The sequence below is a fragment of the Coturnix japonica genome, chromosome 3 (genome assembly GCF_054131305.1).
Source record: "Coturnix japonica strain WE chromosome 3, WE-NBRP24, whole genome shotgun sequence".
Taxonomy (NCBI): domain Eukaryota; kingdom Metazoa; phylum Chordata; class Aves; order Galliformes; family Phasianidae; genus Coturnix; species Coturnix japonica.
The window spans coordinates 62766940-62794337 of NC_140665.1; the positions used below are offsets into that span (position 1 = coordinate 62766940).

A 27398-nucleotide genomic window follows, 5' to 3' on the forward strand; every position below is an offset into this window, starting at 1 on the left:
ACGGGGCTGCGCTCCGAGAGCAGCCCGAGGCTGGAGCACCGCGGGGCGGCCTTTCCCTCGTACGGGCAGGGCGTGCCGCGGCTCGGGGATGGCACGGTGCGTTCCTGCTGCTGCCTTATAGCCCACTGCTGCCAATTGCAAGAATTAGGGATACTAAAAAAACGCCGTCTTTCACAAAGGCGTCATCTCCTTAAGGCTGTTCTCCCGTTCGCGGCGGATTTCAGCCCGAGGAGACGTTGTGCTCCCGCGCCCCTCCCATGCTCCGCACCTCCTTCCCTCCGTTCCACCTGCCGCCTCGCCCCCGGCCCTTCCGCCGGCTCCCACCCGAGGCGGCCGCCGTAGCCCCGAGCCGGGGGGCGATGGCGGCGCTGCCCTCCCCGCCCCGCCGAGCGGCGGCTGAGGCGCTGCCCCTCTCTCCCCGCCTCCCTTCTCCGCCATCTAATCAGAGCTGCCCCGGCTGCCTTCCGCGCTCCGCCACGGGCCGACGGCGCCGTCAATCTGGGTCCGCCCCCGCGGTGGGGCGCGGCGGGCTGGAGGGCGGGGGGAGGCAGCGGCGGCGGCTCGGAGCGGTGGCGGCGCTGCGCTGCGGTTGCGCCATCTGTCAGCAGCCGCGCGGGGTGCGCAGCGCAGCGCAGTGAGCGCGGACGGATCGGAGGCAGCGCCCGTGGCAGCCCCGCGCCCTGCTGGGCTGTGCCCGCCCGCGGTGCGCAGCGGAGGGGCCACCGGCGAGAGAGGCGAGGAGATGTGAGAGCCGGCCCCGCGCTGCGCCGCACAGGTACCGCGGGGCCGAGACACCGCCCGGGGGAGGCGGGGATGCGGGGATGCGGGGGGGGGGATGCCGCTGCGCGGTCGCTTCCTTTGTGCAGCCGGGCGGCGGGGTTGCTGTGGGGCTCCCGCACGGTTACCGGGACCCGTCTGCACCTCCTCGCCCCCCCCCGTGCGCCGTGCAGGGGCTCGGCCGGCCACAAAGAGCCCTTTCAGGGCTGCGGAACGCCGGGGGCGGGGGATGGCGGCGGTTCCCCCCACCCCGACATCGCGGGGACCCGCCGTGCCCCTGCTCCTGCTCCTGCCGCTGCCGGGCCCGGCGCGGGGGGCGGCGGTGAGGCGGTGCCGGGGGAGGATGGCAGCCGCCCCCGCCGTCCTCCGCCCGTCGCGCGGCCGCGGTGCGAGTGGCGGGCGCGCGGGAGGCATCCCCGTGCGTGCGGGACCGGGCCGGGCTGCTCCGTGCGCCGCTCCCGCATCCCGCCTGGCTGCAGCCCCGCCGCTGCCCTGCAGCGCTTCCCCGCGTCTCCTCCCCACGCGCGTGTGGCGGCCCCGGTTGTTTTGCCGTGCTGTCCTGACCGCCCGTGACCGCAGCTCAGAGAGAGAGAGAAAATAATAATAAAAAAAAAGCAAAGAAAAAAAAAGGTGAGAATCTGCTATTTCTATGTCGTAGAGGAAGCGTTCTCGCTGTCTCATCTCCCCGAACAGTCAGACGTAGGGACGCTGCTGGCTTCAGACCCGGCGAAGTGGAGCGGTGGGCAGGAGCCGTGCGTGGCTCGGTGTCCGGCCCTGCGCTCACCCTGCGGCTCCCGCCGGCCTCCCCGTGCCCGGCTGGTGGCTGCGGGCCGGCTGCCACTCCCTCGCTGTGTGACAGGCGTCAGGCAAAGTTCTGGAGTGAACAAAGGAAAATATCGGAGCTGGGAGAGAAGGAAACATCCCTCCTAGTTGGTGATAGCGGCTTCAACCGTAGCTTGACCCACTGGGGAACTGCGTGGGGGTGGGAAGTTGCTCGTCGGTCGCTTTTTGGATTGAGCATATGGTCGGTGTCTATATAATGGAAGAAGATTCCCTTGCCCCCCAGTGACAGCAGTCAGTGTGCTGCTGTCTATGCTCAGGTAACTGGTAACATGCAACGAATGTCAGCAGCTCTGTGGCTTTTTGCAGTTTCTTAAGAATCTTAGGGCAGTGAGGGGGGACGGTGGTTCCTTCGTGATCCTTTTTTTTCTTCACGGAGCTGAAACTGATGAAAGTTACATTAATTCCTTTAAGACCTGTATGCTGCTGGTTGTTGGTGGCAGGCTTCCTTTCTTTCATTGAAACTTTTGGCTGATTCTTACAGGGTTTGCCTGCAGGCCTGCTTCTTTTCTACCTCTAATAGCTGGGTGCCTCATCTGAGTGGCTCATCTTTGGCAAAAGTAAGAATTTCTCAGCTGAGGTTGTCTAATGGTAAGCTGCTGGTTTTGGTGTTTTGTGGTTTGTGCTTCAGGCATGTTGTTCCAGCTACCTGCTGGCAGAAGGTGTAGTGGCATGAAATATCCAGTTCAGTGCAAAGCCTTCTCTAGGAGTTGTTTTGATGAGGGCTAAATACCTGTCACAGTGTGTGATAAACAGTTCTGGCGTGTGGATGTGGTCTCTGCTGTAAGGCAGAAATGATGAAGATGGTACAGGAAAGTTGTTCACTAGCTGTTTTTGTTTTAAGGATCTTTAGAAGTTTGGACCCATTGACAAATTTCTGTTTCATTTGAGTAAATGAAGGCATTGCTGAGGAGTTACTAGTTACTTCTGACTTCCTTCTGAGGTGCTACAGGATTTGCCTGAATAACACTATCTAATAATGCACGGGTACAGTTCTATATGGGAAGGGCTTCTGAATAGCTGCTTAGCTGAATATACCCATCCAGACATCAGATGGTCTGCTGTGTATTTCTGCTGTGATAAAACTGTGGTGGGACAGGTGAAAACTGTCCCGTCTCCACAACACATGATCTGGTGCATCTACAGTGTCATATTGTTACATTGAAGAAGACTTGAAGCAGTTCGCCCTTTGATGCCTCCTTCTGCTACTTAGCCAGTAATACTCACTTTGCTGCCTTCTCATAGCAGAGGTAGAAAAGGTGCTGTACACGTGTGTTCTCCCTTAGTCACACCCTCTCTCAGGTGCACATTAATATTTGATCCAAACTTGTATGGTACAGATCTGCTCGAGTCAGTCTGGGTGATATTTGAATGTGTAATGATGGAGTTCATTTCTGACATGGCCAACGCTTTGTAATTTGCTCTATGGGCAGGTCTGCCTTGACAGTGTGTGCTGGCAAAGTGGCTGTCTTCCAGAGGAAGAAAATGAATGACTCTTTACCCCCTTGCTACCCCTGCAGCTCCCACACAAGCCTCCTCACAAGTAATTTCAACCCATTACTCCCAAGACAGGACTTTAACCAGACAAATCTAATTCACCCGAGCAGTCTCATTGAAATCTGGCAATTAGAGACTCCTTTGGTGACAAAAGGCCTACAGATCTGTATAGTGCAAGTCAGCAATTCACTTCGAGTGAAAGCCACAAAAGGATTCATGTGCTTCAGCATGGAGTATCATGAGCTGCACTGCAAGGGCATTTGCAAGCCCTGTGCAAGGGACATAGGTGCTGGCTCTGCAGTGCTGAGCATTGTGCTCTCAGCTCTGTGCCGAGGAGGTGCCGTCCAGGCCACCACAAACATTGTTTGAGTGCCTCTGAGAAATGCTCCTGGAGGGAAGCAGGCTCTCGGCCTGAGAATGGTAAAGCTGAGCCCATCTGTGGGAGATGTCCTCAGGCCATGATGTCAGAGACCAACTTGGCCCCAAAGAGATGTGCAGCTGAGGAGAAGTGCCCCGTTGTTCTCCCTACTACTGGCTGCGGGAAAACAATGACATCTTGTACAGAATTTTCAGAACTTTCCTTCACTTGGAGCTGAGACAAAACCCAACAATATCATTACTTTCACTGAAGGAAATGAAGAAATAAAATGACTTCCAGTCAACCAAAACCATGCCACCGTGTCTTGCTTCCGACTGTTCGGAGTTGAAATAAAGGCTTACAACTCCAAGTATGTGGATCTGAAATAAAAGCTTACAACTCCAAGTATGTGGATCTACTTGAGGTAAAATAAACCTGCGACAATTTGACATTTTATTGAAGATTCCAATTACCTTTAAAATCATTAACAATTATGGAGCTTTTAGATGTTGGTAGAACTAAATATCCTTGCAGAAAATGACCATCAGGCTTTTCCTCGCCAGTTCTGCTCTTCATATACCATGCATTCATGTGAATATTTTTTCACTTCAAAAAGCCATCTGAAAGCCAGCCTTGCAGTACTGGTTGAATCCAATCAGATGACTCGAGTGTAGAAAGCTTTTCAGTAGAGGGGGTGATAAAAAGTGAATCTTGCTTCCCAAAATACAGCTTCTTTTTGGTACCAAAAACATTCCAACCTGAACAGTTCTTCTACGGTGGGGTAAGAAGCTACCCCAGGTTTTCTAGCTCAGCCTCTACCAATTCCAGGAAGTCTTGTGCCTGTGGAGGTTTCTAGTTGTTCTACACTGTAATTTTGTAGAGCATCTGTGAGTAATAAATCCTACTTGAGTGAGCCAGTAGCCTGGATTAGCACAAATGAGTTGGTGTTCTCCACATTTCAACACGGTGTCATGTAATGAGCTACATAGGGCAACTTGATGTGACAGTGATTTGGTGGGAGCACAGGAGGTTGCCCCTCTGTGTGTATATTTTGATCGCTTCATTTTTGTGGCTTTTTGGTGTATAGGATGAAAGTATTATTGCCAGATAGTGCTCACCTTGTCAGGAGTCATTTTGGTAGGTACTAAGCAGAGAAGATAAGCAGGGTATGACAGTGAAAAGTAATATTAATACCCTTTTAAGAAAGCACACAACTTTTCTGCTTTGCGAGAAGTCTAATGGCTGGATGATGATGACTGTATCTGGTATTGACCAGTATCCTTCCATTATTTTAGTAGTTCACTTCTTTAAAAACGACTGATGAGGCTTCAACATTCATTTGAAGCTCATTTAATGTGTTTGTGGATACCTTGCAAACCCCCCTTCTGGTAAGTAGAAGAACACATTGTGTGGCTTTGTTCTTTGATTTGTAGATGCAGCTCTTAGAAAAGAGGCAGCAGGGAAGTCTTCATGGCATGACTTTGGACCATCGTGCCATCCCTTTCTTGGCTTCTGGTAGTGGTGTGCAGCTCCCGGCCTGCAGCAGCATTCACAGACCTCTTGTTGCTCTTGTGCAGACTTTCATGGTTGCCTTAGTGAGATCTGTAGCTATCTCTGTATCAACCAACATCCTGCGACTCTCAGGGCTGCCTTAACTGCCACAAAAATTTACAGCAGAAACTTGCCTGCTACTTTTAAACTTCTGGGTTTGTATCGCTTCCTCATATAGATACTGTGTTTTTTCTTTTTTCCTCCTCCTAGGATAATCAAGGCTGGACGTGGCTCTGAGCAGCCTGGTCTGGTGGTTGGTGACCCTGCACATGGCAGGAGGGTTGAAACTAGATGATCTTTGTGGTCCTTTTCAACCCAGGCCATTCTGTGATTCCATGAACTTCATTCCATACCTTATGCCTTAGCATCAGACCAGATGAAAGCCCCATTTGCAGGTGAATCCTATAACCTGCTGCTTCATCATCAGGGCTAAGAGAAAGTAGCTCCATCGCCATTAAAATGAGGAGTATTTGTTACTGTGGCTGGGTTTTTCTATATGGGCAGCCTCTTGCTAGGAAGGAGTGATGCATTTTTCCAGGAAAAATGCTGCTGTACATCTTGGAATGAAAACCTCCGTTTTCTGAGTCAAATCTCGGGCTTTTATGTCTTAAACTATATATAAACGATCTGTATTTATTTTTGGTGGTGAGGTTAATGGTGTTTTGTCTGGCTTTTTTTAAATGGAGAAAGTAATGACTTCTTGCTTGGTTTCTAGACCTCTCCTAACTTCAATAAGACTTTTCTCTACAGACCAGCAAAAATGCCGGTTCTGTCACCTCTCTGCCTTCCTAGAAAGTAAATGAAAACTCCTACAATTCTTTCTGGAGTCTGGGGGTGAAGTAAGTGATAGATGAAACAATTTCTGCTCGCTGTCATTCCAGGCAGCTCTTGAATTAGTGCTTTCTATAAGAGAGATCCAATTTTTATATTCATTTTGCTGATTCTACTTTCAGGATGGGGTAAGACTATTTAAACAAGCCTTTCAATTGCCCACTCTCTGGTACCATTCCTAATTTTCACTTAGAGCTTCAGCTGACTACGCAGTCCTTTCGTTTCAAGTATATTTTCCAGGTGTCTTTGAATGATTGGTGACCTTCTGTTCACAAGACCTGATACTTTGGGACCAGTGAGGGAAAACATCAACTGGATTTTGATTTTTCTCATCAGCCTGTAATTCGCGTAAGGTCAGTGTAGTGAAGCTGCAAATTGAAGAACTGGGTTTAACTCTCAGTGTCATAGTCAGCATGCTCTCAGAAACATGCATAGCCTTGGCTTTGGTTTCTCGTTGTCCACCTCCCTAAAAGTTTCCCTTTTGTAGGAAATGCAATGAACCCAAATGTTGCTAGGTGATGCAACATTGTAAAGGAAATGTCTTTTACATCCCAAGGTCAAAAATTGCATTGTGTTTATTGGGAGTGGTACCAGACAAGCATTTACCGTCTTTCTTGCTTAGGGCAGCGTTGCTGACATGCTTAAAAACTGCAGAACTTGTTGTCCTAATGTCCAAGCAGGGTTGCCAAAATTGAACAAATACGGCTGGGGACGAAGTGCATAAGGAAGGCTGTGTACCTCTTCTTCCTGCTCAGTCATTGTAGGTGAAACAGTGACAGCATTGATGGGTTTGCACTGCCCGATGCTTGATATTCAGAGCAATTTGCTGCCACTCCTGGAAAAGGTTAAAAACCATTTTTTTCTTCTCCAGGCTTTTTTTAGTTGCAGGCTTCCTCTGGCATCAGTGTGATTCAGTGATTTCTTCAAGGGTGAGGTGACCTTGTCTTTGCTTTGGCGTGTTTTCAGCAAGTGTTAATTTGGACTGTTGTCAGGTTAGGCTGGTTGAGATGTTGTTGCTTGTCTGTTGGTTTGGGCTTTTTTGTTTTGTTTTTCTCTCCCATGCAGAAGAATGAATTCTGCTGTATGAAGCTGACTGTGTGACTATCGATGTTAAACAAGCTGGCAAAATTTTGTTTTTGTGGTCAGCTCTTAATGATTTGCCATGCAAGTGTGTGCCTTTGCTAAAACCAGTGGTTGTCCTCTTGGATTCGATGTGGCGCAGCAGGACAGTGCTGAGAATGGTCTGGAGCTTGAGTGTGGAGGGTGGATCAGAAAAGCAACGCTTTCTTTGTGCACCCTTGGGTCAGGTTGAATGCACCTCCACAGCACTGTGCGGTGCTGAACAGAATTTCTCATTGGGAGGAGTTGGGATATCCCCAGCAGTCCAGGAGGAGAATCATTCTGACATGCCTGCTCCACATCCAGGGCAGAGATTTATTGGTATTTATTGTCACTGTGTCTGCACAGTGTGCACTGGGGCTGAGCTTTACTGTTTTGACCATCAGAAAAGTAGACATGACCTGGAATAGTGTATTAGTGGATGAATGTCAACTTTCCCAGTATGGAAGACTATCCAAAAAGACTAGCTTTTTGAAAAATCACTTCTCTGTTCTTTTTTTATATGTTATCTGCCCCACTGAAGAAGAGTGATTATATTCCTAGGGAGCTCCATCTACACCAGCTACCCACAGGCTTTAAAATGACATGGTGCTGCAATTGTAAGCAGTGGTTGTTTTTTGGAAAGGTTCCTTTTGGGGTTTTGCTGTCTTTTGTGTTGCTTGGGTGTGGGGTTTGTGTGTGTGTGTTTTGGGTTTGGTTTTCCTTGTAAGAAAGTCTGAAGTAGCCATTCCAATCATACTGCTATCAGAGCAGCAGAGTGATGTGGGACTCCTCATCTTATGAATGAGGGCTTTTCAAAGTAACCTGATTTAGAATGCTTGCTGTTTCAGATTTAAAGTGTGTTGTTACATTTCCATGGATTTCTTAGCTGTTAACAGCTTCTTCCAAAAGAGAAACTCTTCCAAAAGAGTTCAGTTGCACTGAACTGACTGTTGGAAGAACGAGTTAACAAAAGGGAAATATCACAGATGTTAATAGAGTGCAGGTAAAAACAACTCTACAAGTGAAATTGCACCTGTATTTGCTAATAAGGTACTGCAATAATATTTTTTTTTTCCTTAATTGTCAGTTTGTTGCCACTGAGTTATAACTTCTGAGAAAATATCTTGAACGTGTTAGTCAAACCGCACCATGTAGATTTGCTTCGTGATTGTTGGTATGGGAACTTGCTAACCTGCGTACACCATGACAAGTGTGTAGCTTTAGACTCTTATGCTCTGAACATACAATCACCTGGAATTACTACTTTTTTGTTGTTTTTCTCTTCTTGCAATCATACTGTAATGATTTCTTCCTGTATCTGAGCTCTCTTTAGAGCTAACAGACTTCCCTTTTAAAGCTACTTTTTAATAGTGCTTCTAGATTGTCTGAGAAGAGCAATTCTTCCTTTTAAAATTTAATTGCAAAAGAACTGAGGTTTGAGGGGATCTCTGGAAATCATCTCCCTTCACAGAACAGCGCTAACCTAAAAGCTGGACCTTACGTACAAGTTGGGGCCTCATACAGTTGGGTTTCGGGTGCTTCTGAGGATGGGGGTCGCACAGCCTCTGGCCACTGTGTTCAAGCATGTGATCCCCTCACTATGAATGTAATTTTCTTTACTATCCAGCATCAGTTCTCCTCCCTGCCATTTGATTCTGCTGCACTTTTCATTTCACTTGTGCTTCCAAGAAGAATCCAGCCATTTCTCCTCCTCCACCCGCCAGCAGTCTGCAGGGAGGTGCTCCCCACCCCACAGCCTTCTTTTTTCAAACTGCACATACTCAACTCTCTCTATCTCTTATTATACATCAAATGATGCTATCTACTGGACTTGCTGCAGTGTGTCAACCTTTCTCTTCCCAGCGTACTGAAACCAGATTGGACACTCCAGATGAGATCTCACGACCGCTGTATACAGGGGAATAACTACTGCTTCCACCTGCTGGTGAACTACATGGATTATTCTGAGCCAAATTTTCAGCTGCTGTCATCTCTCCCTTGCAGGGGAGCCATACCACTATTGCTTGCAGGCTTCTTGTCACCTCAGAGGGAGCTGGAACCAAGACAGGGCTTTGCTCGAGTGAAATGAAGCAGATAACCCAACCACTGTTTACATACTCAGGACTGTAATGTTTTCCATTTCCCTGTAGTGAGGTTTTGCACTAGACTTTCACGCTGCATGCAACAGTATAACCTGAAGCAATGAGATGGTATCACAGCAATTGGTTTAGTAAAGCAGCAAGGAAAGTGCATTGTAAACAATACGTTCAAACTGACACATTATGTGTATTCGTGTTTTTCTTTCCTGGCAGTACCTTTCCTATTAGCCAAGCTACCTGCTTTAATGTTCAGTAACAAATATGAGTCCTAGAAGAGCAGATGTGCCACCTGATGAGGGCCTTATGAGAGCTGGGGCCCAATCACACCTGCTTAAGATTGTGGTACACCCAGGAGGGCCTTCTTCCCACTGGGCTCTTGGGATTTGAGCATTGCTTGTTGCATTGTTACTGGTGACTGAAGAACCTGTCACTACCAGTCTCTGGTTTTTGAAGGTGTCGTCATCTTAATGTACTTAAATGTGCTTTTACTCAGAGGAAAAAAAGCAAACAAACAAAAAAACAATGTAGAGCAATAGGAATGCCAGTGAAACCCACGACCACTACCAAACTCATGTGCGTGGGATTTATCCTACAGTTGCTGTTACTTCAGTTTGTGGCCTGCTGATGGAGGAATGGAGGTCCACTGACTGGGAGGGTAGTGAAAGATGGGTGGGCTGGACGCTTGCTGTGCCATGTGGACTGGCCCAGCATCCTGGGACAACTGGAAAAGGAGCCATAGAAACCCAGAGAGTACAAAAAGACTCAGCAGTAGTGAAGTGTGAGCTGGGGAGGTGGACGAGGGAAGGAAATTGACAGACTTATTTTTGTTATTCTTTAATATGTTTCTCCATCATGGAACTTCTTTCAATGTCTCCCTTTCTATTCTTGGTGTTGCCATTACTGTGATATTTTCCTTGGGTATTCTTGCTAGCTCCATAGCACTGACTGTAGCAGGTGAACCCCCTGCATAAGACATGAACTTGTTAACATGAGTCCAGAGGAGGGCCACAAAGGTGATCAGAGAGTTGGAGCGCCTGTTTTATGAAGACAGGTTGAGGGATCTGGGCTTGTTCAGTCTCAAGAAGAGAAGGTGCTGGGAAGCCCTTGCAGTGGCCTTCAGCACCTAAAGAGGCCTACAGAGAATATGAAGAAGGGCTTTTTACAAAGGGGCATGTAGTAGTGATAGGACAAGGGAGAAGGGTAGTAAACTAAAAGAGGGGAAGTTTATGTTAAAGCTCAGGTGGAATTCATTATGAGTGGTGAGGCACTGGCACAGCTGCCTGGAGAAGCTGTGTGCCCCATCCCTGCAGGTGTTCAAAGCCAGGTTGGATGGGGCCCTGGGCAGCTGAGCTGGGGGGTGGCAGCCCTGCTCATAGCAGGGGATTGGGGGCTGGTTGGGCCCCTTCCTACCCAAACTGTTCTGTGATTCTGTTTCAAAGGTCTTTATACTCTTTACTTGCTTACAGCAATCTGTCCCTGTACCGGTTCACCTCAGTCTTCCCCATCACTCACCTTTCTTTCCTAACCTTAGACTGCCTGGTTTCCCACACCAACAAGCTGTTTATCCTTGAGCTAATAGTCACTCAGACTGCTCTGATCTTAATGCCTCAAAACTGCTTATACTCACAGCAATTATGAAATAAAAAGGCAGATTATTTTTTGCCCCTCCCCAGAGAATTAGCTGTGTGTTTCTGATCTGTATAGTTGTCACTGTAGGTTACATTGAATCGAACTCAGAGATGACTAAGATGCCCTTTTTGGTATGGAAATGAACTCTACTTGCAATTGCTCATTCAGGATAGCTGGACATCCTTGTGCAGCAGAGTAACAGTGTGAGGTAGCCATACATCAAACTGAGGCTCACTACCAAACTGGTCCCTCCGATATGATGAAATGTAGAGTTTTGCCTGCTGGCTTTAATAATTGGCTCCTCCTGAACCCCTCAGAAACATGGTTGCTCCCCAGAACCCATGGGCAGTACTGGAGGATGGCTTTGTGATCTTGGTGGCTTCTCAGGTAGGGCTGGCTGTCTCTGGAAGGTGTCTGCTCCTTCCAGAACTGAAAAGCCACTTGTGTTTATTTGCTCGCTTTCAGTTAGAAATTAGGGCAGCTTTGTGCCATCCATAAAGCTCCTGTGGGGGAGAATGCTGAGAGTTTAAGGAATTTCAGATTTTAGTTCCAATTTTGACTTAATTCACATGAAAAGCTCAGGAGCTTTCTGGTGTTCAGTGGCAGCTTGAGTAAAATAGCTTTAGTGGGAAGATGAGGGGGATGTATATCAGCTTGTAGTTAATATTTGTTTAAATAGGTTATGCAAAATAATTTATTGTTAGCAAACTGGAGAAGTCACAAGATGTCCTTCTTTGATGAGTATAAATTATACTATTTTGGTAGAAACTCCCAGAGACAGGGAACAGCACCAAGCATAGGAGGGTAATACCTTCTCTAGATAATGCCAGCACCTTCAGTCTCCTACGTCTTGTCTCCAAACACTCACCTTGGGTGACGGCAGGCCTGGAACCTAGTGCTACCAACCCCGAGCGTTTGAATATTTCAGTGGCTTTGGACGAGAGGGAGGACAGGCTGGAGCTGGGAACTTCCCAAGGTTGTAGCTGGGAATGCTGCAGGGAACGTGGCTCAGGGGCAGCTGATGGGTGGGGGGAGCTGCCATTGAGGATCTCAAACACCACTGTATTTTCCTCTGCAGTAAATGTGTTTGTACTTGTGTTAACACCTTGCAATTAAGTCTGAGATATTCAAATCACGTTGGAGCTAGGTTTACCCAGTGTGACTCAGGTGCTGTTCATATATGCCTAATATATGTATTTTCACTGCTCTGTCTGCAAGATGAGTTGTTAGAGTTGATCTACAGCTAATATATGCTGTTGGGAAACTGCTGGTACGCCAACTGGTGTAAAAGAGGCTGATCTAAAGATATTCCCGGTCTTCTTCTGTTAATGTTGGCAGATGTTTCCAACGCTAGCTTCTTTGTATATAATTTTTAATCTCTTTGGAAAAAAAAGATAAAAAATAAATAAACCAAAGCAATGGTCTCTATAAAAGGAGCGGCGAGAGTTGGTGCGTTACTCAGGGTGAGGCACTTGAGGCCATCCTGATGCACTGTTTAGAAGGAATAAGTAATTTAAAACTGCTTTCTCTCCTCTGTTTTGCAATTGTTATAGCGATGTCAGCACTACCCTAGCAGACAAGTTCTCCAGACTCTCTCCTTCCCGGTGCCACACCTTTCTCAAGTTGCGTACCTCTTCCAGAGCAGCCAACCTTGCTCTCGTCAAGTACACCTACTGACTGCATGAAACGCATATGAACAAAAATGTCAGAAATATTCCTTTAATGCTATAGATATGAGTTTGATTTTTTTTTTTTTTTTCCCATTATCTGAGGACTTTTTATTCTCTGACAAACCTATAGTGGTTTTCTACTTGAAATGAGGCTTCATAGTTTTTGCTTCTAAGTCCAATCACGTCTTGACTGATGTTTTGAGTTGGCTCTTTGTTTCCTCTGATTTTTGTACTGATTTCCCAGTGTTGGTCTTGTCAAGAACTACTTTTTAGCACCTGTGAACCAATTATTGCATCTCCTGAAGCTTTTTCCTTACCTTATGTTTGATGAGGAACTGCTAACCGGCAGTTTCCCAACCCTCATGCTGTAGTGTGAGACCATGCATTACAGTTGACTTTATATTGCAGAATTGCCTTTTGACCCCTTGGAGCAGGTTTTCTAGGCAGTAGCAGGCTGTTTTCACAATTGGTTGTTCTAGGAGGAGCAGGTAAGCAGAGGAGGTCTCTTCCTCAAGGGGCTGTTGGGCTTGGAGCATTTGGATGCCAGGCTATCAGTACACAGAATCATAGAATGGCTTGGGTTGGAAGGGACCTCAAGGATCATCAAGCTCCAACCCCCCTGCCACATGCATGGCCACCAACCTCCATATCTAATACTAGACCAGGCTGCCCAGGGCTCCATCCAACCTGGCCTTGAACACCTCCAGGGACGGGGCATCCACAACCTCTCTGGGCAGCCTGTTCCAGCACCTTACCTGGTCAGAAAGGTTTTGCTTGATTGGCCAAGGCAATTTTCTCTCTTTATTAGGATGTCAGGAGATGTGGGAGGAAAGAGTAAATGAGAAAGAAGGCTGAGGGATCCCAGGGGGCCAGGTAGTGAGGGACAGGGAAGGGACACATCTGTAGGTAGCAAAGCTTCATTGGCCCAAGGATTGCAAATTGCTTTTTAAATGCAGTGACCCCCTATTTCTGAAGAAACAGATTTTTTAAAGGCAGAATTTTTGTCACTGGACATCTTTGTCCGTCTTTTATAGAGTAGGTGAAGGGTTTTTTGTTTTGTTTTTACTGTTATTATTTTTTTATTTTTATTTTTAAACACAACCAGACAAAGCCAAAAGCTGCTTCAGCTGGTGATGCTCAATGAAGGGTTTCAAAAGCTGATAACCGGTTTGCCTTTTAGGCATACCCAGCACCCTCAGCAGCTTGCTCTACCAGCCGGCTGCAGCATTTTAGTGATGGGAATTGAAGGCATCTGTGTCTGAGTAATGTTTCTACTGAAGTCTGTCGGAAAATTGGTTGGCTTGTGTGTAACCAGAAATAATGTCTTACTAAGTTGAAATTCATGTGGTTAATAGGCAGAATATGTCAAAGTAATTTGCTATCTCTTTGTCCTAGGAAGAGAGATTTTTAACATCCTTAAAAGACAGGTTTCATTTCTCTTTCATTCCTTCCAGGAAGTCTTCCTGGACCCTTACAGGGCATCCCTGCCTGATTTCAATGATAATTATGGGTGATGCTTAGCATAGGAGGGAGCTGGGGCAGGAGACAGAGGAAAGGAAAAGCTTTTCCTTTCTGTTTTCAGGCTGAGGTTTCACTCTGTCTCTTAATCTGGCAGTTTTGACCACGGTCAGCCCTTTCCTCTGGAGTCATCAGGCTTCTGTTCTTTCCTGTTTGTTCTGCATTTTCAAGAGCAGCAAAGGTGCCTGTCTTCCATCCACCCACAAACACATGCAAAACTTTCTGTCTGATGTCAGAGCATGTGCATGAGCAGTGTGCAGCAATGGGAGCTCAAGCAGGAGGGGTGCCTGCCCATAACCTCTACCAAGTATCTCACTTGGCTCTTCTCAGTGTCTGTACCCAGTACTGCCATAACATGCATGTGTTTAAGTCGACATTGACTCAGGCTGCATCTTAAACCACAAAGCACCCAAGCATGTTGAAATTAGAGTGGGAGGGTGCAAAGCGAGCTTTTTTGCATCTTATTTTACTGAAGATGGCATGCTGGAAGCTTCGGACAGGGAAAGGATCTTAAGGGATCTTAAGTCATTGATCATTGTTGACCACTCATAGCTTACCATGTCTCAAAGAGCTCCAGGAATGGACATCTCCGATGTGTACTCCTGCTCTCTTCTGCATATCAGTATTTGAAAAGCAGTTTCTAGCATCCAGCTTGTTGCTTTGTTTGTGCAGAACATCTCTGTTCAGGGAACGTGGAGAAATGGAAAGGTTGAAAGGGCACAGCCCCTGAAAGCTTGTCTGTTATTCCTGTCAATGTTGCTTATGCTAGTAGCATACCCTGCTACTCTGTGTAAAGCCTGTATCCTTGTGACAGCCTTTTCTTTCCTTCAAGGCTGCTAGCACTACCCATTCTTTCCCTTCTTTATTAACTTAGCTGATTTCTCTAGCCCTTGTGCCTAGGCCACATCATGGAAAAGCCTTCCCTGTAGGTTGAGTGAGCAGTCTTAGTTTGTCTGCTGGGATCCCCTGGGGGAAGAGACGATGGTTGTGCTGATTCCTGAGAAGCAGTATGATGCTGGAGAGGAGAGGAGAGGAGAGGAGAGGAGAGGAGAGGAGAGGAGAGGAGAGGAGAGGAGAGGAGAGGAGAGGAGAGGAGAGGAGAGGAGAGGAGAGGAGAGGAGAGGAGAGGAGAGGAGAGGAGAGGAGTAAACAAACTGTGGTGAGATGGGGCAGAGAAACCTTCACCTGCTGAGCTCCTTCTGTTTTTTCCCCAGGCTCTGCAAGTGCCTTTGATTGAACTGTAGATTTGAGGGTTTCTTTCCTTTTGCTGGTAGGAGCAACCCATGAAATCTGTCAATAAATGTAGTGCTGAATTCATAACCATGGGCCACTGGCTAGCACAGAGATGAAAGCAGCATGACGTTTTCAATTTCTCCCTGAGCTTAAACAGGAGAGATTGTGCATCAGCCTGCTGATTAATCACAGGCGCTCATGTGATGAACAATCCTGGGGATGGAAAAGGTTAGTTTGCTTTTAGCAGTCTTAAAATAGCATCATTTCAAAGAACATTTCCATGATTATTTTTCTTAAGTCAGGGGTGCAGAAGTGCTTGCAGTGTTGTGTGCATGACAGTGTGTTTGTATGGTGTGACCACACCATACTCTTTTCCTGTCGGGGTCCTTGCTTCCCCCATCAGATTGCTCCAGACCCAGCTTGGATCAGAAGATAGATGAGTTTCTGTAGAAGGGCAGCTGCAGGAACTGGGAGGTGCTTTGTGAAGGAGGTGGGGAGTTCTGTGGGAGGGGGAAGGAGAGGGATCTGCTCGACATCCAGGAAACAAAATCTGTTTCAGGACATGGTTATGAAAAAATGACTGATTTTCCTTGTGCACCCATGCTGATAGACTACAGGGTGACTGGAGGAGTGTTGAGCACATGCAACTGCAAATGGAGTCAATGGGCTCATTGCTCCAAGTGTACTGAATAGTCAGGCCTCATTTGTCTCCAATTGGGCACCTAAATAAAGGACACTTTTGAATTTATCTTCTTGCTGTCAGTTCCTGTCATAAAGTGCCAATAATGCTTCTGGTGTCTTAGGATGATGTGAAGGGGGGAAAAAAAGGCACGCTTTGTGAGGAAAAACTCTAGTGCTGAGCTATGCAGGGACCCATGAGTAAAACTCGTTTTGTGTTCTGAGCAGGCTGGGAATAGCAGTCTGTGAATGCCCCCCCCAAAAAAAAAGAGTATTAAATGACCACACTGAATAAGCACCAGTCATTTTAGGCACTGAGGGAGACTGTACTCATGTGGAAACCTCTCAGCGTGCTCTGCAGGGAAGAGCTGCCTCAGCGTGAAGTGAGGGGCAAGTGGAGGAAAGCCAGGAGCATCTCCAGAGAGTGCTGGGTTTGTGCACACCATTTTATTGTTTATTGCCATGGCATTTCTGTCATGCAAAGAGGCGTAGCTGTTCTTTGGATACAAACCTCTGATGAGGTGCAGGGGGGTAGAGCCGGGGAGTTCGACCTGGTATTGCTCACGTTTGCCCAGAGCCTTGCCACACAGAAGTCTCTGCTGGCTTATGCTGCAAGTCTGAGCATGTGAACCATGCTCATTTGCTGCCGCACACAGTGTTTGTGGCTAAGATGACAAACCAGCCTTTGTGTGAGCGCAAAACTGGGCAGACAAAGCACAGGATGGAAATTTGGTGCTGTTACGGTGGTGGGTGTCTGTGGGCTCCTCGCCTCTTTGTTGCTTGTGGTGGGAACATGTTAGTTTTATGGGGCACTGGAGTGGGTTAGAGAAGTTGTGTTGTTGAGAGAAGAGATCTGGGGCCCTGTGTGACCTTAAGACTTCTGTTTTTTAACCATCTGACTCTCAGCAAGTGGGTTTCAGTGCCCAGTGATACTTTATTTTAACACTAATTGTTGGGGGTCTGGTCTTGGTGTGAAGAACTCTGCAGTTATAAAGAATGTAAAACAACTCTTTAATTGATACATATTAAATCCTAGTGTCCTTTACAGGTAACACAAAGCAGTCAGAACATAAACAAGCAGCCCATATATGGCAGCACAGTTACTCTGCTTTATTTTAAGCCTAATTATACTTGAAAGGTGTTGGGGAAATTGAGAACTTGATTTTTGGTGCTTCTCAGCACAATCTTAATTAACCATCAGCACCCTTTTTCATGTAATCCTGCAAAGAGCTCCAGCCCTGTGATCTTATTTCCCTCCTTTCATTGCAGAATGCTCACAATTTCATAAGCTAGCGTATCTTCTCTTTTGCCAGTTATATTTAAACTTTACTGAAAACTGTTTGGAGGTGCCCCTGTGTGTCAAAGCACGTCTCATCAAGCCATCATCCCTTTCTGACTCTCAGCAGAAGACTTCATGGAAATATATAAATATCTGCAGTGCCTGCACTGGGGGTAATTGGACATTGTGAAGTGCGCTTGTGCTGTTAAGCAGGGATCGTAGAATGCACAGAAGACATGCAAGGAAGCAGCTAAATACAGTTTTTATTTGCTAAGTGAAGTGTTTGTAAATGAAGCCTCTTGCAGAATGTGAACTGATTTTATTTTATTTTATTGGTCATTAGTACTGACAGTATGAAGAAATATAGCACATAAAGACAGTTGCTGAATAGCTCTGGTAATGTTGCAGCCAGCCAAATTTTATCAATAGGAGTAAAAAGGAAAAGTTAAGTTCTCTGCCTTCCTAAGAATTCAGTTTTTGTGTTTCATGATGATTTCTGAACTAGAGATGATGGACTTGATAAATTATTTAATAGCATTTTGAAAAGTTATTTTAGTTACTGGGAGGAAGAGTAACTTTTTCTCCTTGTTTTTTGTTCCTACCTCCTCATTGTTGAAAAGATGAGGGTGGTGGGGGGAAGGGAAAAGATGGGGAGAGGAGATCTTGTTTGGTGATTGACTTTTATTTGAAGTAAAAATATTTTTAAACCTCCAAAATAGCATTTGATTCATATAATCCCTGGTGTGCTTGTATAATCTGCTTATGATTTATAATACAAAATCGAAAAATCCCCTGAAGTCCTTGGTCAGAAGTATTTTGACACTTGGAGCACTTCAAGGAGTCTAAAGGGGGATGGGGGGGGAGGGAAACACAACCACCACCTTTGTCATGTGCTTATTGACATTTTTGTATTAACAATAGCTGATTCAGTGCCAATATTGCCTGTCCCTGTCATGGTGCTGATGACATGTCAAAAGAGGTGGGAAGATGTCTATATTGTGCTCTGAGAAAATGGTACAGTGAACTTAGACATGTGGTTCTGTTTTTCCTTCGTTAAACAACAAGAGCAATAATAATAATAATAAAGCTGGTCAAATATCTGTGAGATGTTGTCTTCCATTGGCTGAATACTGCAAAGTAAACCAGGTCATAACAGCATGTGTGCATATCAAACAGGTTTGTAGTACATCTGGACTTCAATACTTGTAGATTATATATATATATATATACACACACATATATACACATAAAGATTCTACAGAATGTGATGCTACTTGTAGTTATAGCTTTAACAAAAACTTGATTGTGTTTCAGAACACAAGCTCTGAAATGCAGCTCACGCTTAACTTACTAATTTCAAACAACTACTTCCTGTGACTGATTTCCTGAGGAATCCCGAGGACAGTGGTCTTTTCCATTGTCATTTTGTTCGTCAGTATAAAGTAGAGATTATCTGCCTTCTGCCATTTCCTCTTCTCTCTGTTTCTTTCTGGGCAGAAGGCAAAATAACTTCTCCCTCTGGCCAACGCAGCTGTTAGCACGTCATGAAACTTCTCTACCTCCAGCTGTAGGAAACTTTGCCCAAATGGACCATGTGTACTTTGGGTCTTATTCTATCGTCTTGCTTGTTTTTATTTAACACTGTTAGTATGCTGGTTTTGCTTTGAAAAATTTGCTTTATTGTAGCAGTGTTTGCTGTGGAGATGCTGTGATCAATTTGTGGTTCCTTGTGGAGCCACTTTTTAATTAAAATGCCACATGATAGGAAAAAATATTTAGTAAAAATCTAATGCAAGTGCACTGTGTTTCATAAGGTCTAAGAAAGTTGCTTTTAAGCAGTATTACAGTAATACATATGTGACTGAAGCATCTGTACCGTGATAAAACTTATGAAAAGATTATAGATGCTCATAGAATTTTGGGTCTTTTCTTCTTTAATAATTGTTTTTTTCTGCCATCTGCTGTTCAATTCAAACCTCTTTCATTCTACCTGTGAGTTTGATGCAGTTGCGGTTTCAGTCTTGCTGCAAAGAAAATCTCGCTTGCAAAACACCACTGTAGTCTATAGGAAAAAATGCTGTATCTGGATTATTTCCAAATAATTTTCAAGGATCAAAAAGATAGATTAATAATCATATTTAAAAAAAAATAAAAATCAATCTGCTTGTGTTTCTCCTTGCCCTCTCCCCCACCAACACCCTGGCCTGTGGTATCGGTGTTTCCACTCAGGAAAGTCACTGCAACATCCGCCAGCTGTTGTGTTGGAGAGGTCAGGGAATGAAGGGACATGAGAACCATGCTGACTTGATTTGTGTTGAGGGGAAAAGTCACACTAGAAAAAAAAAACAACTTGATCCTATCTGGGCTGTGGAGGTGCAGAGCATTTCTGCTTAATCCGGTCTACTCCCCAGGAGTGGGATAGTGTCTTTGAGTGCAAGGCTGAGTAGGGTGCACTTATTTGTGTAAAGGGAATGCATGAAGCTTCCAGGATGAGGGTGATGATGCTGAGATGGGAAATGCTGAACCAACCTGAGTCTGGAACAGCTTGGTACAAGGGGTGGGGAGGTGTGGTTGTAGGAATCATAGAATCACAGGGTAGCTGATGTGGGAAGGGACCTCTGGATGCCATCTGGGTGCTTTGGTGAAGTATAAGGGAAGAAACATGGGAGGCAGAGGAGTGCCTGAGGATGAGGCATGCTCAGGCTGCTGTACCAGTTCTTTATGGCCAGACTTGGGAGAGAGATGGCAACAGGCCCATGGAGCATCACAACCAGAGCAACCCACTTTGTGGCCTCCATCTCTGCTGGCTGTGGGAAAATGGGGGCTTGGGCACAGGGAGGGAAGCATGGCATTGTACATAGCAGGTGCTGTTCTGGGGCTGTACCTAATGTGCTTACTGTAACTGGCAGAATGACTTTTGGTATTTATTATTTTGTGGGTCTTCAGAGTGGGAAACAGCCTTGCTGTCTGCCAGTGCCCTCCCAGCAGAATGTGTGCAGTGAAATGGCAGAATGCTTCTGTGTAATTTCAACTGGCTTAGAGTGTGAGATGCCAAGGCTTGGAGCTCTCTTATTTGTTCTCAGTCACTTCATTTTTTTCTCTTGGATTAGCATTCAGGAGTGTTTTGCTTTTAGGGTACGTTGGGGTGTTTTGGAAGGAAGCAGACTGCAGTCAAGGGGAGGGTCACTGGAGATAGTGGTGGGGAATGGGATATAGTTGGAGAAGGAGCTGTCCTACAAAAACCCACCTGCCCATCACAGAGAAAGGCTAACAGGAAAACACATTTCTTTCACTCCATTTCTCTATTCCTTTAACTCAAGATAAATGTTTAAATTGTAAGTACCAAATGAAGGAGATGAAGGGCATCATTTGCTGTGCCTCGTACTGTGATGTGTGGTACAATAGGGAGTTCTTTAGAGAACCTGGAAATCACAGTGAAGAAATAGGACAAATGTTCAAAACTTTCTTAATTAACTTGCATTATCAGTTGCTGCACTGAGTTGGTTTCTCATTTGAATTTTCAGTCTAGAGCTCCTTCTGAATGGAGTATTTCATTATTATTGCTACAATTTAGTCTTTGCAATCTGAACATTTCACAAATGATAGACTTTCCTATCTAAGAAAAAGCTACATCAAGTTCTGGCTTTCAAAAGCTTAAAACTCATTCTGATATAAATAAGAAAAGTCTAGTCTCACTATGAATCTCTCTTTTCTGAGAAAGTTAGGAGGTGTTCGTATTTATTTAGATGGTGATGTTTTAAAATTTGCATGCAGTTCTTTGAAATTCCCTATTTTGTTGCTGAAAATGTCATTTTTAGTTCTAAATAAAAAAATGATAAATACTTCTCCAGGAGTCTGGAGCTCCAGGATTAATGTGGTTGAACTAGTTAAATGTTAAATCTATTCAAAGAAAAACTGCATAGAGACTGCAAATGTTCCTGTATGCAAGTAAATCCTTTTAATATTGAGTCTGGTTTGCTAAAGACGTAACTGCTCTGCCAGCTTGTTCTGTATAGATAAGTTATGTATGTTACAGGTGTTATCTTAGGGTGTTGTATTTGCTGTCCCAGTTAATCCTAAGCTGAGCACACAATTTAATTCTTCTTTGTATTTAAATAGGAATAGGCCTTCTTGAATTGAAGGCAAAATGCTGTGGAACACAGTAGATCTTATAGAAATGCTTCAAAATCCCTGATGAGTGGAAGCATAAGTTTCTCAAGAAATGGCGTGGACTGTGACAAAAGTTTTAGTATTTCTCTCTTTTCCTTCAAATAAATCTCTTTCCAAACTTCATCTGATAAGAGCTCTCAGTTGGGCATAAGTTAAAGTTGGTTTTATCTGTGAGATGGAAGTATTGCATATCCCAGTGCCATGGTTTTGTGCTTGTGAGTGCTGCTGGGACTTGTGCCGATCAAGTGACTGAGAAGTCTTAATTCTGTGTCTTGACTTAGTAACCCAGCCACGCATTCCCTTATCCTCCATTATAAGTGGAAAAGTTTGCAAAAGGGTGGCCAGGATGATGTTTTAATTTCACTTAGCTTACCAGAACCCTTGGATAAAATACTGCAGATGAAGAGATGCGTCCAGATCCCACACAAAGTACTCAGAAGTGGGGTAGTGAAAAGCATTTGCACTGGGACGAGTTTCAGTGCCCTGTGTTCTCTTAAGAAAAGATTCTTGTTTTTGCCTAGCTACATTCTTCGAAGTGAAGGGGTTGTTTTGGCTGCAGCTCCTCAGAAAACTCAGCGTAGGCTTGATGCATAGATCTTCAGCACAAAAGGTCTAAACAGTTGCAAAGGTTTCCTAAGCAATGAAGAGCAATGTGTTGGAAGGCTACAGATAGCCCCAAATGTAAATTACTGCTTTATACTCCAAGATTTGGAATTCTAAATTTGCATGTCAGAATTCAGATGGGACATTTCTTTTTTTTCTGCTGGTTTCATCCCATAGCCTTCTCTTTTTCTGCATGTTAAATAAAAGCCAGAGAATTGTTCCACCTGCACCCATACCTGTGGCACTACTAGTCCAGTAACTTGTCTCTGACTTAACTGCATCATAGAGCTTTAGGAAAGGTTTTTAACACTACAGGGAGGAAAAAAAAAATACATCTTCTCTTAGCTTCTTTGTATTTAGACTGTAGTATACATGATGTTTGATAGCCCGTCTAACACTTGCCAGCATTACAGCAAAACTGGATGCTGTTCCATGTATAATAGAGTACAGACACTGACTGATGTTTTAGGCCTACTGATTTCTCTCCTGACAGTGAGCTCAACAGGCTAACTGCTCACATGAAAACATATTCCTTCTACTGTGGCCCTTCTGAATTTGAGATGGGAATCATTAATTTCTGTTCTCCTGTTATATTTCTCTGTATTTATTTTGCAGCTCTCAGTTAATACAATCCTAATCTTCTGTTCCATCCTACAAGGTCATTAAGCAGTCTTCTTGGAGCCTCATATGTCCACTTAAGCCAGTCTCTCTGTTGATGGGGTGATTGTGATGGTGCCTGGTGTTCCAGATGATGCCCAAATCTATTTTGCTTTTAGTGCTCCAGCTCCCTCCTAGCTTGTCCACCCTTTGAGGGGTTGCAATACCCAAAGTCACGTTCTATGCTCACTTCACCAGCACTTCACCTATACAGATGGCTCTGTGGGGGACAAATGTTGTCAAGCACCATCCCTTCACGTGGGCTTTTCTGAAGATGATGCAAGATCACTACTCTGGAACTCACTCATCTATAAATGGAAACCTCTGCAATTCTCTGTATTCTTGAGGAGTTCTGAGTACTGTAAGAGCTGTACAATTACTGTGATTGAATCAAATGGAAACCCATCCAAGAGGCAAGTGGGGTGTTTCCAGAAATGATCCTGGTTGAGGTATAATCAGTTTTAAATCTGTACTGTTATATATAAAATCTGTGGTCAAAAATGTGGTGAAAACTTAAAAAAAAACGTTTCTGCTTCAAAGAGAAGATTTATTTAGCTTAAAGTAATCACAAGGCAAACATGGCTGTGGTCTATAATTTTTATGGATATAGTTAACAAGTATTTTTGGAGGTTTGGGAGCTGTTGATAAAATGACAAACTGCTCTTGCCTCATGAGCATTTCCCTTACTCTGGAAACAGTAAATGCTCTAGAGAGTAGTGGTGATAAGTTATGCATTTCCATAAATAATACATGCTTATGTTAATATATTTCATCATTATGCGGTATCTGTGCAGGAATTACTCTGTCTCCAACCTAGCATTACCCTCATTGTTTTCACTTGTGATAATTAAAGTGCTGAGGAGGAAACTTTCTGCTCTGGGGGAGATGGGTGGGGGGCCAATGCTTGTCATACCTCTGTTGGGAGATGTGGGCGACTCCTCCAAGCAGTTTTGCCTTGCAAGTATGCTATGAGGGGGAAAGGGGACCTGCTGTGGGTTCCCCCTTCTGCACTGAGGATGCAGAAGTCCCGGAGCTCAGCTGTCAAGGCAGCACTGCCACCTTATCAGGCAAATGTGTTATTGGTGGGAAAAGATATTGCAAGGGAGCTCCAGCAGGCTGTGCAATGCTTGATTTCATGCCTAAATGCCACCTTGACTGAGCCCTCAAGTGTTGAGGACACTTTCTAACCACTGACTGGCTAGTGCAGGTACTCAGCCCACTACTTCAGTGCCCTTTGGGACCACAGTGACCAGCTTCAGACCTCCTTCAGGCAGGAACAGTTCCTCCTGATGAGGTCATCTGCCTTCCTTTTCTTTCTCTTTTATTTGGTTAGTTCTGTTGTCGTCTTTTAGTTTTTCCATAAATAAACAAGAAACTGCTACGGATAATGAACAGCTGAAGCAGTGGTTGTAAACTCCATCCCATCAAATAGAAAACTTCCTTCAGCAAACCACAGAAGTTGTATTCATTTTAATCAGCCATTATCCCCACCACAATTTTGAAAAAGAATAGAATGACTTTCAGTTCTAGAAGGGCATTGAAATGTAGCGATTCTGAAACAGAATGGATCAACTTTGCCCACACTGCTTACTGGGAATAAAGGATCCCCCCGGGGTTATTCAGTCAAATTAACTTTGTAGCTAAGATAAGCGTATACCATAGAAAAAGATCTGTTGAACAAACTTAAATGTGCAGATATTGGTTTATAATGGATTCGTGTCCCTTCTGTCACGTTTTTCTTTCTTCTGCACTTCCTTTGTTGTATCTTGCCTTTAATTATTTCTGAAATCCTAAGAAGAATCTGTGTCTGCACTGTATTTCACAGGACAGCAACACAGGGATGCCTTGGCAGTCTCTGAAGCGCTGCAGAATAAGTTCTAAGAAGTAGAAAAGATGGAAAGGGCTTCAGCTGAAATTCCTTTCATCAGACTATTCAGATTGACAGCTCTCATGGAATGGCAAAATCAGGTCAAAATTGCCAGACCCCCACATTCTGAAAGAGAATTGTGTGTAAACCAAACACTTCAAACCTCTGGGAGAAAGAAGTTTATAAACAAGTATCATTATGGTATGTAAGATAGAAAATAGTATCAAAATAAATGCATTGCCTCCCACTGCTTATTTTGGAGCTTTTCTACATTGACTATCATAGTGTTTGTGGTTTCTGAATAATGTCTATCTTCTGACACTCCAATTCCTAACTGCCAGGCAGACTGGCAATGTGCTCAGTGGTATGATCGGGTCTTGCCTTGGATGAGCCCTTTGGCTCTGACCAGAGTAGGAGGAGGTAATGTACTTGGAGCTGGGGAGCCTATGGGCCTCCAGCATCTTGGCCCTGTGTGAAGCTGTGAGTGTATGAGTGAAAAAGCCTCACTGTCCCTTGCCCAAATTTTATGTAAGGCTTTGTTAATCATCTTCATCCATCAATTAGCATTTCTAAGATTCTTCAGAACTCAATCAAAGAATCACAGAGTGGCTGTGGTGGAAAGGGACCTCTGGAGGTCATCTGGTCCAACCTTCTGCTCAAACCACTTGACTGGGACTGTGTCCAGATAGTCTGTGAAGGAGACCATCGAAGAGGGAGATTCCAGAGCCTCAATGAGTGAGCTGTGATCAAGTCCTGAGAAGTAAAACCAAGTGCACAATTCCAGCAGGCGTTCGTCTCTGACAGAACTGGCCTTTTGTATCTTCTGGTTCACACTAGGACATTTGACAGCAAGGCAGAGTTCAACTTCTAGTCTTCTTTCCAGCCAGCATCAGCTGCTAGCTTCTCTTTCCCTGTGAATTTATTCAGACCAGGCTTGTGTCATTTGGATAGAAATGGAACTGTTTTCCATCAAACTCAAGTATTTGCTGAAGATAGCTGCTTCCACTACATATGTTGCTGGCAGCCGTAAGAAAGTTGGAATCATCTTGGCTACTGAAGCAATTCGGTAATTTATTGTGTGCATTTCAGTATCGCTAATCGGAGCTAGATTTGGCCAAATTAAATTTAAAATCCTGTTTACTTCTTCACCAGTCAATGGTAGCTTTGAAATGTGTTTTGGAAGCTTGATGAGATCTCATTGCATGAGCCAGGAGGATTTGTCTTAATTGAATCTGACCTTTAGTAGTTCGTTTTTTGGAGCTGTGTTTCTATTCTTCTTTTTAATGCCTGGCAGTGCAATCTTTATCTTCTGCAACCCAAGCTGTGCCCTGTAAACTGCTCACATGCAAAACGCTACAGCTTCAGAGACATTTCCTTTACCAAAATGACTGCTAGATTGGTGCATTTGTGTTCATTTATCAGTTTTTCAGATATGAAAGCAGTTGCGTATACCAGTTTCTTAGTAGGTGGATTTGACTTGTTTCTTTTCTGGGGGAGAATTGCACAGGAAATTGTCTTTGCTGATAATTAATAATTTTAATTTAGCTATTTGCTTATTAATGCTGCCATTTGGTTTTCTAATTTATTTTAGAAATTATTTTGAGTGTTTAATGAAAACCTTCATTTTAAATTTTTTTTAAATTTTTTTTTGCATAAGTCTGAACCTTATTTTCATCCTGAAGATACTTCTAAATGCTTGGTCTTAAAATGTGAGTTTTAATGAGGCCATATCATCATGTTTTTGAATTTGACCAGCAAGATAAAGAACAATCCAAAGTCTTCTGTTGAGCAAGCATGCATGCAGCTTTTGACCGCTCCTTTCTTTCTGTGTATCCTGCGGAGTACAGTTTCATCCTCTTGTTCTCTTCCAACTGGGAAATTAACTTCTAAGATATTTGCTACTGCTAAATAGCTGTAAGAAAACAAAATTGCCTGCAATTTCTCGTAGAGGTGATTTAACATGGACTTTAGTTTAGTAATAACTGCAGCTAATGAGTGCTGTGACCACTGTCCACTTAATATTTTATTTCTCTTAATGGACCAGTGTGGGATAAGTTGGGATCTATGCTTGCAGCTGGTAGATTTTTGGGTAGAAACTGTTCTGAATTTATGTGTTCTGCCCTTATGTAAGGTTACTTGCTCCTTCCCTTCTGCACCTGCCACTCAGGGTGAAAATGTGCTTGAGAGATGATGCCATCATGTATGTATGCTCTAGCAGAAGCTCAAAAGCTGCTAGACATGTAGCTGTTAACATCTTGGACCATGAAGTGAAACTTCTGCCCCAAGTTTCATGAAATTTCGGCTGCATAGATCATATTTACATTAGCAAAGATATCTGTTAAAGATGTTCCCTGTAGCTGTTAGCGCAGTCTAGGACAGAAGGTTGGTTTGAAAGAGGCCTTGTTCCTCTCATGCTAAATGGTTTAACTTGAGTACGGGTTATAGCTATGTGCATGTTATAGCTATATGCATGTTAAACTCAAATCCAGATGTCCATGATATCTGAAACTCCTGGATAAACTTAAATCTATCATCATTTACAATATATAGATTCAGGATCACTGAATTCCCTTGAGTTGTCTTTGTTGGTATCTGTGGCCATGCTGGATCTGTAACATTGAATCCACTTTAAATAGCACAAAAGGAACGTGACACATAATTTTGTTTAGCTTTCACTGTTTCAGAATAGCTAAAATCAAAACGTGATTTATTTTTTTAATTGCCTTTCTGAATACAAATAGGTAGCACAAGTCTCATTTCTTGGTGACGTACCAAGCTGATGTATATCTTGGCGAAAACATAGAGGAGCCTCAGCTTTGTTGTGGCAAGGAAGCCCAAACTTTGGCACTACTGGAGCAACAGGAAGAAGGACAAAAATAAAAACTAAACTTTTATTTTTATATATCATTTTTTCTGCAGGAGTATCCTGCTGCCCTGTTAAATGATTGTTAATGGCAAATATTAATTTTTTAAAATATTTCAAATTGCTCTGGAGATTAGTAATTTGGTAATACTTGTGAAAATGTAAATATAGCTGTGA

At 44.3% G+C, this 27398-nt stretch overlaps 1 protein-coding gene across 11 annotated transcripts in view; it reads left to right on the top strand.

Moving 5' to 3' along the window:
- Positions 1-546: 546 nt before the first annotated feature.
- The window catches only part of FYN (FYN proto-oncogene, Src family tyrosine kinase), a 125335-nt gene continuing 98483 nt past the window's right edge, over positions 547-27398 (top strand). For 10 of the 11 annotated variants that reach the window (XM_085541824.1, XM_085541827.1, XM_085541826.1 and 7 more), the window contains exon 1: positions 547-775. The gene's annotated coding sequence lies outside the window, so the exon portion shown is untranslated. Of the gene's footprint in view, positions 776-16091; positions 16214-27398 lie in introns of those variants that run through there. The other variant, XM_085541821.1, reaches the window with a different exon arrangement.